Source organism: Haliotis rufescens, unplaced genomic scaffold (genome assembly GCF_023055435.1).
Source record: "Haliotis rufescens isolate VD_foot unplaced genomic scaffold, xgHalRufe1.0.p SCAF_1, whole genome shotgun sequence".
Taxonomy (NCBI): Eukaryota; Metazoa; Mollusca; class Gastropoda; order Lepetellida; family Haliotidae; genus Haliotis; species Haliotis rufescens.
In genome coordinates this window covers 33,033,286-33,047,574 of record NW_025963779.1, presented here as the reverse complement: position 1 = coordinate 33,047,574, position 14,289 = coordinate 33,033,286, and the positions used below count along the sequence as shown (strand labels likewise).

The window sequence follows — 14,289 nt, the reverse complement described above, 5'->3', positions numbered from 1 at the left end:
ATAGTGAGTGATCAGTCGTCCCAAGCAACAGGAAGGCGACAAACCACCTGTACTACATAAAACACTTCTCCACAACTTGCATCATGTTCTCCAACAAAACTCCCTGTAAGCAACCTGATTTCTGTGCCAGTCTCCCTCTTGCCTGTGCTTGTGGCCTTTACACAGATAGAAAACAGACCTGCTTCATCTATATCACTGTATATTGTCTATGTGGTCAATGTCTGAAGGGCACAACATTCAAACCATCTCCAGGAAAACAATTGTGCCCTAACACACTCCCTTTTGCATATACTGACAAATAACACACTCCCTCTTGCATATACTGACAAATAACACACACCCTCTTGCATATACTGACAAATAACACACTCCCTCTTGCATATACTGACAACTATCACATTTTCAGTCAGTCAAAAGTGTTGGTATTTCAGCTGAAGTTACCACAGAATTTTTTCTTCTGAGTTACTCTTTTACAGATGAAAAAAGACAACAAACAAGAATGATACAACCAGTGATTCTTTCCCCATATAGAAACCTTTTCACTCAAAACACAAATGCTGGAACCATTATCCCGAAAACATGCTACAAACAGAAAATGTACATCATGTTATTGATCTCCATCATAATGACTATAGACATGACAGAAGGTTCATGTTAACATGTTTCATCATTGAAAACAAAAGAAATGTCTTACAGTACCTATACTATAGTTTCAACAACCCGCGTTGGTGTGACCGGTCAGTAACCATGCATATATTGGGATTATGGTACACCACAGAGACATCACGTGTATATCACTTAACCTACATATGAACCCGACACAGACATGTTTCTGCGTCTCACGTCGTTTTGCACATGGCCAACCCAACTTTTTTAATGCTGTCACTGGTTGCTTTTTTGTCCAAAAACTGGCTGTTGCTTCATGTACTAAAGAACTGTGTAGCCTAAACTGTGATAATTATTGATAATGTTACATCAATCACTGTATACTGTATACAGTGTTTGGCAACACCTGATTTATGCTGAGCAGAACACCATGAACACAATGTCCTTCTCTGAGAATATGTAAATTTATGTTTATCCTGTTCATATCTACAAGCATCAGTGTGATAATTACTAAAAAAGAATACTTGTTCAACAAGATCAGGTAAACAGAAAAAGATGATTTCTTTTCTCTTCTTACGGACCCATCACTGTCCGTTCCCGACATTTTCCTGGATAAGTAGCATACATTCCTATACAACTCCACAGCTGAGCCTAAGGTGTTCACCCGACATCATACAACACACACATATTAAGTGTGTTAAACGATAAACAAAACCTGGTGCATCACCAACTTTCTACAATGTCAATGAACTCAGCTATGTTAACTCCTGCCAAGACGTGAGGGAAGCTGATGTCAAACATTAACATCATATTGGGCATAAATGAGAGTGCTAGATTGTCCCTATGAAAAACACACCAGGAAGTTGTCAGATGAACCTGTCACTCTGAAATACTTCAAGTAATTGGTAGGATTTCTGTAAAGGAGACCAACAAACACAAACGTATCTTTTCCTACTTGTACTACCGTATACACTGTATTAAGCACGCTGCACCAATAAGCGCCCCCTGACTTCTAGTTCAATCTGAAAGTAATCTTTACAAGCGCTCGCATATAACTTAATGTAAGACTGAAAATGTACATGGCAGTCCCTATTTTCTTGTGTATATTTCACTTCTTTTTTTTAACAGAAACAGCGCAGGAGTATATAATTGCCTTGCTATTGAAAAAGAACTTGTTTTATCATCGTTTGAACTAAGAGTTTATTCCCTATCGCTTGATCACCTTAAACAAATTTAACTTATTGTGTACACAATGTATGGTTATAAAAAGCACTCCCTCAGTGAATTTTCATCCAGACAGCTTATTTATGTTTCCTGAACATAAAGAAGACAAGAATTTTCTACATAGCCAGGACATGAACATGATGAAATCTACACATTTCACCATATCATACCTTCATCATGTTCCTGTCAGAATGATGAAATCTGATTGGACCACATGATCTTGATAAAATATGATGTATCCCACCTTGGAGGGGTATACATTCCTCAGTGGGCGAATAAATCCCTTATACCCTGCCATGAGCAAGTCAGGCTGCACGTGGATTTCTGAGCGGTGAAATAGATCCCTTATGCCCCGCTTCAAAGCAAAATTCGCAAGCTTTTTCCGAGTCAGTGGAAGTCACTTGACAGAGCACAAGTCAACCTCAGCTCAATCGAACAATTGTTTTCTATCTATTTTGAATTTGTTTGATTCTTTTACGTCATATTAAGACATGACGGTAAGATAAATTTGTTGTAGCAGGATCACTCGGGGTACATATGGTTTTATGCTCGTGCAAGACACACAAAAACTCATGTACCCCGAGTGACCCTGCTACAACTCATAATGTTAATATCAATCAGGGATTTACCTGGGCCAATCTATTTTTGCATACCTGGGTACTCTCAGTAACTAATTTTGGGGGTCCAAGGCATTGTTTGCATCCATTTCTAATTTCTACCTGTTGGAATGCCAAATTTTGCCTCTGATAAAACCCTAAACAATGTTCTTATTTCTTCTGGGGAACAATCTGGAGGACATTTATGCACAATTTACACACATTATTTACACACATTATTTACACACATTGTGTCAATGTCACAGTTTGTGTCCTTAACCTCTAGCATGAAACCAGTCAGTTAAACTACACACAGCTAGTTACCTCACCTGATAATACCCCTAAAAGGAACCCCTGAGCAACAGAAATTGAGACAGGATAGGTTGTGCAAGAGAAATAAAGTTATTTTTGTTAAACTAAAGACTGTGTCACTAACACAATCTAAACAACACTTCATACCAACATGATAAATAAACATGACAAATCCAACGTGAAACAATCACGGCATGACCCTGGCATGTCAAACTAAGAACAGAAGCCTCAACTGATAACCTGAGTCATAACAAAACCTGGATCCTATCTGTAAGCATGGTAAGGCCCCAGGATGGACCCAAACAGTTGGTATTTGGTCAGAGGCACTTACCTAGCCCTCACAGCTACCCACTGCCACCACATGAAGTACCTTCACGTCCATCAACTCTCTCCGGCTACACCAGTGACAGTCCATTGACACAGGTAAACTTGAGTGCCTGTCTAGCAATAGAGGGGACATATCACGACTCAGGGAGAAATTCCTCCTTGATATACACCGACTGTGGCCAAGTACAAACATGATGTAAACACTCTGGCTGTAGCCTACACATGCCCAACACATGAGCTCCCTCGCCTACTCCGCTATTTTAATCCTAGACCACTGCAATGCGAGAGTCACCTTGTAGACAGCACTGTTGCATGAGAAGACACACGTCAAGCTTCTAGATGCTTGAGTTAAACATGGGAAAATTGAAGAGAAATTGGCACAGAAACTGCAGCCATTGTCTGTCCATCACTCATATGAGCAAATAATAAGTCAGCAAAGCTGTACATGCATACTGTTTTGCTTTTCGTTGAAGGATGACAGGGATGGGAAGAAGTTATTGAAGATGTAATACAAACGGTAACCTATATATATTTAACCTTTTGCACACAACTGGATCAAAATATTCCACAGATGATAATACATTTTTTTAAAGTCTGCAGCTAGCTGCAAGTAATTTCAGTGCTCTTGATAAAATTCCATGAAAAAGAAATTCCAGCTCATTAGAATGTTTAATGGAAAATAAATATGGTAATGACATTAAACATAGTGGGAAGTAGGCAGGTATACAACTTTTCATCAAAAAGAATGATTTTCAATGATAATTATTTGCCATGTTCTCCTTCAAATATCTTTCAAGTCTGTGATGGAGTTGTAACATGTATCATACTATGTTTGTTAAATGTTTGATACATTACTGTTTACAGTGTATATTGCAAGGTCAACAACTGAGCTGCAGCATGTGCCTATCACCTGACAGGTCAAAAGACCATGCATGGCTGCCCAGGAATGTCCCCACACAAAGGCCATGCATGGACTAATGGTAATAGGTTTCACAAAAGTATCTGTCAGTGACAACCTCCAACTAGATTCTACATAGGGCAGACATAAATATATCTGCCTAATAGTTAAAATGACCTTTGGACCTCACACAAAAGGCAAAATTACAGAATTGACAAAATTTAAGAAAACATTACCATGAAGCAGTTATTGTGTGTGTGGTCTAACACTCAGCAGTATTAAAGCTATGTGAGGGCAGCCTCTAAATAATTGTGTCTGGCCCAGACAATCCAATGATTGATATTATCTGTGACACACGAACAGCAAGTCTTAACAAAATATGGAAATTAATTGGCTAGTCACCCTAGTACTGTTATGTTAGACTATGGTAGACTTACAATAGACCGTCGACAAATAATTACACCTATAGAAATGAAATTATTCCACACATTTATTTTCCAACCTACAAAGTGCAGTTATCTCATTAACTCACAGCTGTGACTGGACCACGGACTATGATCCAGTGAGGTGTACCTTCACTACATACTACAGTATGCTGAAATTGTCAACCAACATAACATGATAACAATCAACATGATATTCTCGAAAAGGAGAAATTCTTAAATCAAGTTCCTTTGGCATGTTTGGAAACAATGAACCAAATAAATGTTCATGACAGAAAATCAATTTCATATGAGATAGATAATTAGAATTATTCCATTTTATGATGTTAGCAGACATGTTTTAGTCTCTATGTTGGATCTATCCTTTACATGCAATAGTAACTAGTTAGACAAGGCAGACTCTGGTTTGGGTAGGCAGTGATGCAGATGCATGGTTAGAATATATAAAAAGGCGCAAGAAATAAAAAAATCATAATAATTAGACAACTAATTTTAATTACCATGATAATTGGCAACTGATGTCATATTAGTTCAAATTACACTAGCATTGTGTCCAGTGAAGAGGTGGTAAATGCTTCAATCAAAGACACAGTTGTCACAACCATTCCTCGATCACATGTTGTCTAAGACAACCAAACCAATGTCAGACTACCCTCATAAGCCAAGTAAACATAGATCCTTGAACTCTCAGTGGCATTACAAAGAAGATCATTGCCAACCATGCCAACTACAAAATATTAACAATGGTACTGTTTGCTACAGACACCTCAAAATCTTGGCACAAAACCACCAGCTTACCATTCTATGCCTAACGAGCAAGGTTCTTCGTGGCGTTCTCCCGTGTTCTGTAAGAAAAAAACTGTTATTGTATCCCAACCTTTTCTGTACCAAGAGTAACCTCCCTTTGTGTGATTGGGTTAAGCTCCTTTTGAAAAGAATAAAATGATCCTGCAATGTGTGTTGTGGTAATCCTGCCCTCTGCTACATTGCTTCAATCCCATTCTACCATCACTTATCACAATATCGTTTCGTTGTTATGGATTCGGAGCATGGATTAGTTTCGTTGTCATGGCAACAACAGAAACTGGCTGAAGCAATGAAGATCAGTGGTGGACTGGTGATAGCCAAGTTAGACGATTAAAACAGAAACAAGAAAGGAAAAAGGGAAATGATTGATAATGTCTGAGACTTACAGGATAGTAATTCATCAATCACTTACAAAAATAGCTCCCTTGAAATGTAAAGCCTGGACATGGAAGAGATGAAAGATATTTAAAATTGCACGACACTGCTCAAAGTATGAAAACAGTAGAGCATCTGATGTGGTTTTCTGTTGCTATGACAAGTCATTAGCCAAAGAAAGTAAGTATCTTTTGAGGATAAAAGCAGAGTTTCCTTTTAGAGCTAATAGTTCAACCACATTACATGAGGTATGATTGGTTGATGTAAAATGCATAAGTTGGAGAGAATAATACCACTGTCTGGTGCTCCTGTGACCTGAGGAGTTGGGCAGATAAACTATAATGCCTGCAAAGCCTAGAAAAACATTCAGGGCTCGATTTAATAAAATTGTTTAAACTTGCACCAGGTGCAAGACATTAAAATCCAGTTACACCAGACAAAATCAGGTTGCATCAGCAAGCCTGACCACCCCATCCCGTTATTCCCCTCATATGACTAGCAAGGGTTGATGAAGACCAATTCTAACCCGGATCGTCACAGGTTGGTCAACTTCGGTGATAGATAAAGCTACAGTACAGAACATAATCTCGAAGTACCCAGTTTGATGATTTCAAGCCCAAGAAAGCATTAAAGATTACAGATAACAAAGAGGTTGGTGATGTATGGTAACGTCATGATTAAGCTCAGATTGTTTTCAAAGATTGACAATTAAGGGTAAGTCAGACACAAATTGGAAAAAAAATAAAAATATTAACATGATTAGGTTGCATTTTCAATAATAGGTTGCACTGGTGCATATTATACATAGCTAAATCGAGCCCTGACATTTCTTTTAACATGTTCAACATTAAACATATTAATATATATTGCCAGGTCATTTGACGGAAGTGGGTAAGCCACAGGCCCATAGTACAATTATTTCCATATTGTATGAGCATCATGAATGTAGATAATGTAGATATTTAACTTATACCAAAGCATAGTGTATATAACTTATACTAATATATATGGTACACATGGTATAAAGAGCAATACTTCTGAGCATGTTGGGTATCACAAAATATTTAATTAGACATTGGTATACAACATGATACAATACAATGTAGTAACATAAAGTCGTAACATAATCCTTAAATTTCCTTGAAATACATAAAAATGTGTCTTAATGTAGAATTATTTTTCATATACAGTTGAACTTTGCCATGATTGTGGTGTCGGATTCACCCAATCAGTGATGTAACGATCCTGTTTGTTTTTGTATATAATTTATTAACCTGAAAGTTGCATAGAAATTAAGGAACTAGAGTCTTTTCTTTTCATCAAAGAACAATTATGATCAAATGATTACATTATAATGCCACTCGACGTGAAGTATCTCAAGTCAACAATGGTCTTTACAGGTTGTTGTGTGCTGAGAAATTTGATAGACATTTTTTTGAACTTGCGAAATTTTCTTTTTGAGATACAGAAACTTGATATTCATAAAGATGAGCATTTATGCATACCATACATAATTCAAATCTAACGTAAATCTTACTTGGAAATTTTATTTGGGGGTGGTGGGAGGGTGGGTGGGGTGTCATTATGCTAATTGCCTGTCGAATTGGTGCGATAGTTGCCTCATGGCAAGTGACACACTTTTCAAATAGTTTCGACAGTAGCATTGAGAGCTTCAATTTTAATTTGTCGGGAATGGTAAAGTTGAATTTAATCAGGGTTCTAAGTTCACCCTTTTACCAAAGAGCCAAGTGGCTCCTAACACAAATATTTTAGGAGCCAACCTTTTTTCCCCCAAGGAGCCAGACTGACTCATTGAGAGCTTGTGATAGGACATATGTTTGCAGGGGTTTCTTTGTGTGAAGTATAAGACGGGCATTCAATTGGACACTTATCAATAATGCAAATATTTCCTTTTATTGTACAATATATATTTTACAAGGCCACACAAAAAATGTATTGTGGTTCCGATACAGCAATTTTTAACATAGGGTAGGTAGGTATTCTTTTCTTTATAACAATTAAGATCTATACTTTCAAGGGGACAACAAAGATTGTAAAAATGAATACTTTGCTGTTTCACATCACATCATGCGATGTATCATTTCATGACTTTATCTTGTAAATGAAATAGATAAAAGAATTAATAAAAAATCATCATCTTAAAAGGGAAGTGTACACGCAAAAATCACTTTCTTTCTTTTTCTAAACAAAACGCAATTTTAGAATTAATTAGTATCTGTGTTTGAAAATATACACTCATTTTTTTCACAGTGAAAGTAGAAAGCTCACAAAAGTGTGAAAATGATATGCCGTTATGAGGCCTTCTTTTTTCGAGCTAAACAGGCCTGAGTTATCCCCCTTAGATTATGACGTAATTGGTGCCAATTCAACTGGGTCCCCTGTCTATTCTCAACGCAAAAGATATCAAGGACCAGTTTGCGGTAAAACAACATGGCCTACGACACACTCCGGCGCAGTGGTGACTCAGCATAACACTATGCTGGCTGGCATCTGAGACGCTAGAATCACACACCTAGACCTACACCACGTGAAGCGGCTCTAACAAAGCATGATGACGTCATAATGTTTATCAATTGGCACCAATGACGTCATATTGCAAGGGGCATAAGCCATGGTGTTTTTGTTGTGGAAATAGAACACTTGGTAAATGTGAAAAATATAAATCGTTTTAATGCGAAAAATATGTTAATTAATTGTGATATTTTTATATTTTTGTCTATGACACTTCTAGGTTAACACTTTTAATGTGGAAAAAGAACAAGAAAAATAGGTTAATTTCCGTGTGAACTTGCCCTTTAAGTGGCTTATAAAAGGGTTCATTTGTATTGTGTCTTAAAGCTTCAAGGGACAGAACAACTTGTTTTAAGTAATATAATTTGTATTCAATAATTTTGAAATTTAAAAATTTATATTAGTATTTAATAATTTTGAATAACATTTTGTGCCTACAAAATGTCAAAATTCTCACAATTTGATCTTTACTATGGAAATGCAAGCCTCAAAGTTAACTTTGAACAAAGTTGCCATATGGCTACAAATAAGGTAGACAGAAGGAATGTCTACAAATACCGTATTTGACGTAATAAGCGCCCAGGGCGCTCTCAAAATTAGAGTATTTATAAGAATATTATTTTAGATAGATAGGATAAATTTTAAAATATAACCTTATTGGTCCATTGGAACTGGCAGTAGATGATTATTATCTCTAAATTGGCATCTTGGCCATATATCTTAGTAGGTACATTTATGCATAAATGCTGTGTAAAAAACAAATGATATCTTGGCGTGTTTGTAATTGCAAAAGGCTGGGAAATTCCTAATCTATATTTAGCTTAAGCATTGGTTGATAAGAATCACAACTTCAACAGTGACTTTTTGCATACTGATTTGAGGCTAGCATGGCAGGAAAAGAGAGAAACATTTTTTTCATTTTATTGGGGGTAGGTGTTTGTGTGTGTGCGTGCGTGGAAGGAATGAAAAGGGGAAAAACAAGATTCAGAAGATGTTGACGTCACAGACACGAAATAATGACAATAAAACGTCTAGTATGAATACTGAGAAGAGTTCTGTGTCTGGCAAGGCTCAACTAAATCAAGACTAAGGACGTTTCACAGTGACTGGTTCAATGAATTCCAATACCTGAGACGTGTGAGAATGCAAGCTGTGGATATGACAGAAAGGACACATTTTGTACTGTAGAGATTTTGAGGCAGCAGGAAAATTATACGGTTTCATGAAAGGTTATATAAACACGCAGAAAACAGCATCATGACAGTGACAGTCACTATGAGGCTGTTATCACAAGGTAATTCATGGGACCGACAAAATATTGAATGGACCAGTATTTTTAAGTCCGGCAGCTCCAGTGAACTGATATTATATAATGAACGAAACAATAATGTGAGCAACCATATTACCGAATTCGACGTAATAAGCGCCCACAGCGATAATTGCTAATATATTGGCTGGTGAACAATCCCAATTAGCACCCCTTCCGATTGATTAATGTACACAACTCTTATTTATTCGCATATAATATGCACTCGTGCTTTATATGCACCCTCAATTATGGGCAATTAAATTCTGGAAAATTATATCTGTCGTACATAAACATTTCAGATGCATAAACCACAAAATTTATCTTTCAACTGTTTTTTTTCACCAAAATAATATTCTAATGAGAGCCCCCTATTTCTAATTTTGAGAGCGCCCTGGGCGCTTATTACGCTGAATATGGTAGTTTGTTTCTTATAAAAAACTAGTCCAAAGTACTAGTCGAAACTTTATTTCACAAATCCTCAGAGTTTGTAGTAGCCCTGCTTGAAAGAGATCAAACTGTTTACAATGTTTACATTTTCTGTCAGTTTTATTCAGTTCAAAATTGAAGCATTGAGAACTGTTTCAGATTAATAACCCTACAAAGCTACTTGCAGAAAAAAGAAACAAAACTTCATGGATAGAAGCAGAAAAAAACTAGAAGAAAGTATCAGCTCATCAAAAAAGTTTTGGACGACCTTGAAAAGCATCGGCAAAAAAAGGAAACTAAAAGGAACATAGAAATGCATGAGCATGTGTAATGAGTGGTTTAATTACTTCAAAAATCTTTTCAGCGGTGATAATTCCACAAATAACTTCCTGTTGAACTCTTTTGATAATGATGAAACCAATTTTGCAACGGAAATATTAGATTCCCCAATCTCAAAAGAAGAAATTAAATCTGCTATTCAAAATCTGAAAAACTTGAAAAGCCCGGGATTTGATAAACTTATAACAAAATTCTTTAAATACTCTCTTGATGATACCCTGTCGTATTTTGTAATATTATTTAACAAAATAATGGATACCTCTTACTTTCCAAAAGGTTGGACGCTTGGAACTATCGTTCCAATTCACAAAAAAGGCTCAGTGACAGATGTTGAAAATTATAGGGGGATTACACTTACCAGTATATTCAGTAAGATATTTCTTAGCATTATTAATAAACGCTTGGTATTGTGGTCGGAAGCACTTGATAAGATTGAGGAAGAGCAAGCAGGTTTTTTGACAAGGTTACTCAACCACTGATAATATGTTTATTCTCCAGGCTCTATAAATAGGTACCGGTATATTCAACGTAAACGTGGAAAATTGTATGCTATATTTGTAGACTTTTCGAAAGCATTCGATTCAGTCTGTAGAAATAAGTTATGGTATCTATTTAATTCACATGGTGTCAGTAATAAAATGGGTAAATTGTTATGTGGTATTTATAAGGAAGTTAATTCATGTGTTAAACAAAACGGCATGTATTCAGATTCTTTTATCTGCCATACTGGTGTACGCGAAGGATGTGTATTAAGCCCGTTTTTGTTCTGTTTTTTAATTAATGAGCTTGCAGCCCAAATCAAAAGAAATTATGATGATGGTATACAATTACATCCTGAACTTATAAAAATATTTATGTTACTATTTGCAGATGATATAATCATGTTCTCTAGTACTGTAAAAGGTTTACAAACATTGATAAATCAGCTAGAATTGTACTGTGATACGTGGAAACTCAATGTTAATCTAGATAAGACAAAAATCCTATGGTTTGGAAATATGGGGTTTTACAGAGGCTAAAGAAATTGAATCCGTACATTTATACGCATGCAAAAGATTTCTTGGTGTTAAACATAGTACTTCTAACGTAATGGTTTATGGTGAATGTGGTCGCATGCCCTTGTTTATATATCACTACTTAAAAATCATAAGATACTGGTTAAAATTACTAAAAATGCCAGTAAGTAAATTGCCAAAAAAATGTTATAATATGATGCTATTGTATGGAAAGAATGGAGATCAAAATTGGGCATACAATGTTAAATGTCTACTGTATAAATGTGGGTATGGTTACATCTGGGAAAACCAATGTTTCTTAGGGAATCATGCCATGTTCATATCGAAAATAAGGCAGACGCTATTAGACATGTACTTTCAAACATGGAGATCTTCTGTAGATGTTTCTAGCAAATGCGAATATTATAGATATTTTAAAATGCAAATATGCGCAGAAAAATAGTTAACTGATGTAAATATAAGAAAATGCAGAATATCATTAACACAATTTGGATGCAGCTCACACAGGTTAATGGTTGAAATTGGCAGGCACAACAAAATACCCAAATGTTTAAGATTATGTAAACTATGTTCTTTAAATTTTGTTGAAGATAAATTTCATTTTCTACTTGTATGTTGTAAATATGATAATTTAAGGAAAAAATATATTGAACAGAAATACTATGTACATCCAAATAAATACAAGTTTATCTCTTTAATATCACATGTGAGCAAAACGGCTATACAAAATCTCTCTCTCTTTATATATCATGCCATGTTATTAAGAAATGAATCCTTGTAACATTTCTAACCGCTTCCACATTGTCATGTATTCTGTACTATGGGCCTGTGGCCTTACAGTTATATATGAATAAACTGATATATTAGATACTTGTCTATGACTAGTAAGAGGACTAGTACCATCATTGGAGTTTTACTTGTCCTCAGTACAATTTAGTTGCGCCGGGCTAGCGGACTAGTGTGAATGTTGGGAGGCAGTGTGAAACACATCCTTCCACATTTAATGTTCACATCTGCCTTGAACATGTTGAACAGTTTGTTTAAAAAGATACATATCGTAAACAAACCATGGAAAAGAAAATGACTTTGGCTTCTCAGTTTTGAACCTAATTGAAAACTTCAAAGTCTTTAACTATTAGTATGCAGACACACATTTCAAATCTAAGTACTTGGGAACATGCAATTGTTTTAATATCACAAATGCAAACTGAAATTTTAACATGTTTAACTTGCCTTATGGGAAACATCTCACTTTTCATGTTTAACATGTGTTTGTCAAAGCTTCAAATGGGTCTGACATAAATTTTGAAAACAATGGCTCTAGTAAGAGCTGTGATACTTCATCAGGGGCAAATGACACACTACTGACACAACCATAACATATTAACAGGAGGCTGAACATGGAACAAGAACACATTGATATGTTGATGATAAACTATTTGATGTGATTTGATTGTTAATCAACAATGATCTTCGGCTTTAACCACTAGCACAAAACCAGAGTCTAGAATAAATGCTTCTGGCCCTGTAAGATTACATAAACTAGTTCTTAAACTGAGACTAATATGAAATGTAAATTATTACAAGACACATTTCAGGCAAGTAGACGTTTTTGACCGCAACAACCTATTAAAATCAGGCAATCTATGAAAAGAATAGGTTGAAATGGAAAACAGGAACCTGCAACATGGTAACATATATATTTAACTTGTTTAACCATTTTGATTTACACAAATAGATTTCAAATGTTAAAAGAAAGTGCAGATATCCAGTTCTGCAGTGTCCCCCCAAAATGATTATGAAATCTTGAGCATGTTGAGTGCAGTGAAAAAGACATTGTACTTTTTGAAAAACAACAGAGTAACCATGCAGTCTTTGTTGAAAAAACTTTTAAGCCTACTAGCCTAAACTTGGCTTTATTTTCAGTTGATGTTAGTCTTAGGATATGTGCTAGTATAAGCTGATCTTGCTCGACTCAGGCATCAGACTAGTGGCTGCAATCGCAGGCTGGGCAATGAATAAAGTCTATCATGTATACATAGTCAGCAAATTTGGCCACTAGTCTGAAACCAGAGTCCACATACCAAGCATCAAATATACAGAAAATAACACCTGTCAATCTAGTAGAGTCAAAAAGGTTTTGGCACATAGGCCTACTGGGTAGAGTATTCATAGAGTCTTGGGCATAACAAATCCAAAGTATGGCTTATTGTGATTGGGCTAATAGGCCTAAACACATTCTTGATATAAAGAAAATGGGAGGTGATGTTCAATTTGACATTACAAATTCTCCGATACAAAAGTTATGTTAATACATCATGTATCTAAGGGTTGATTTTATTCATCATGACAATATTTGTCCGACAAGCTGGGCACATTATTACATGACAATATCTTGACAGAGGAAGGCAGGCAACACCACTGAGTTTGAGACACCATTTTGCTGATCAACACAAAACGAAACATATGTAAGAGACATCACCAAGAACAGTTAACAAGGTTGCGACATAAATATGACATTTTGCTGAATTTTCAGGCTAGTGTCCACTTGGGTGAGATTTCACATCGATGTCTCGGATTGTCTCCTAGGCCTAACTGACAACAGACAGCTGTCATTTCGGCGGGGAATGCCCTCACTTCCTGAGCGGGAAAAGCCGAATAAACACAACATCTAACCCTTTCGTGTGAGAACTGTTTACACTATGTAACGGTATAAACCATTTACAGTCAATCTGCACATCAAAACCTTTCCCAAACAAGACAACATGGCTGGTTTAGGTCATGAACATTCATGACTTATCATCGCCATCCGATGCGGAGTTAGGTCTAACTGAAAAACTACTGTATTTCGTATCTTTACATAATAAAGAACAATTACTTTTAGGGGTGATCGTAACTGACTTACCACGATGTTTCTGCACATTGATCGTTGCAGTTTTGTTAAACTCGCTGTATCAGCGAGACTCCACACAAACGTATGGTCGGTGTTCCTGTTTCGCCAAAATGGCCGCTCGTGATTGTGACGTCACAAGTTTAGGAATGTCATACAACTATCTCACGTGGGAGAGCTGTCAGATTT

At 36.1% G+C, this 14,289-nt stretch overlaps 1 protein-coding gene across 3 annotated transcripts in view; it reads right to left on the bottom strand.

Moving 5' to 3' along the window:
• The window catches only part of LOC124139425 (protein tyrosine phosphatase type IVA 2-like), a 41,117-nt gene extending 26,864 nt beyond the window's left edge, over positions 1 to 14,253 (bottom strand). The window contains exons 1-2 of one of the 3 annotated variants that reach the window (XM_046506463.2): positions 14,116 to 14,238; positions 5,205 to 5,251 (exon numbers count right to left, since the gene is read on the bottom strand). The gene's annotated coding sequence lies outside the window, so the exon portion shown is untranslated. Of the gene's footprint in view, positions 1 to 3,069; positions 3,268 to 5,204; positions 5,252 to 14,115 lie in introns of those variants that run through there. The other 2 variants (XM_046506461.2, XM_046506462.2) reach the window with 2 other exon arrangements.
• Positions 14,254 to 14,289: the final 36 nt, after the last annotated feature.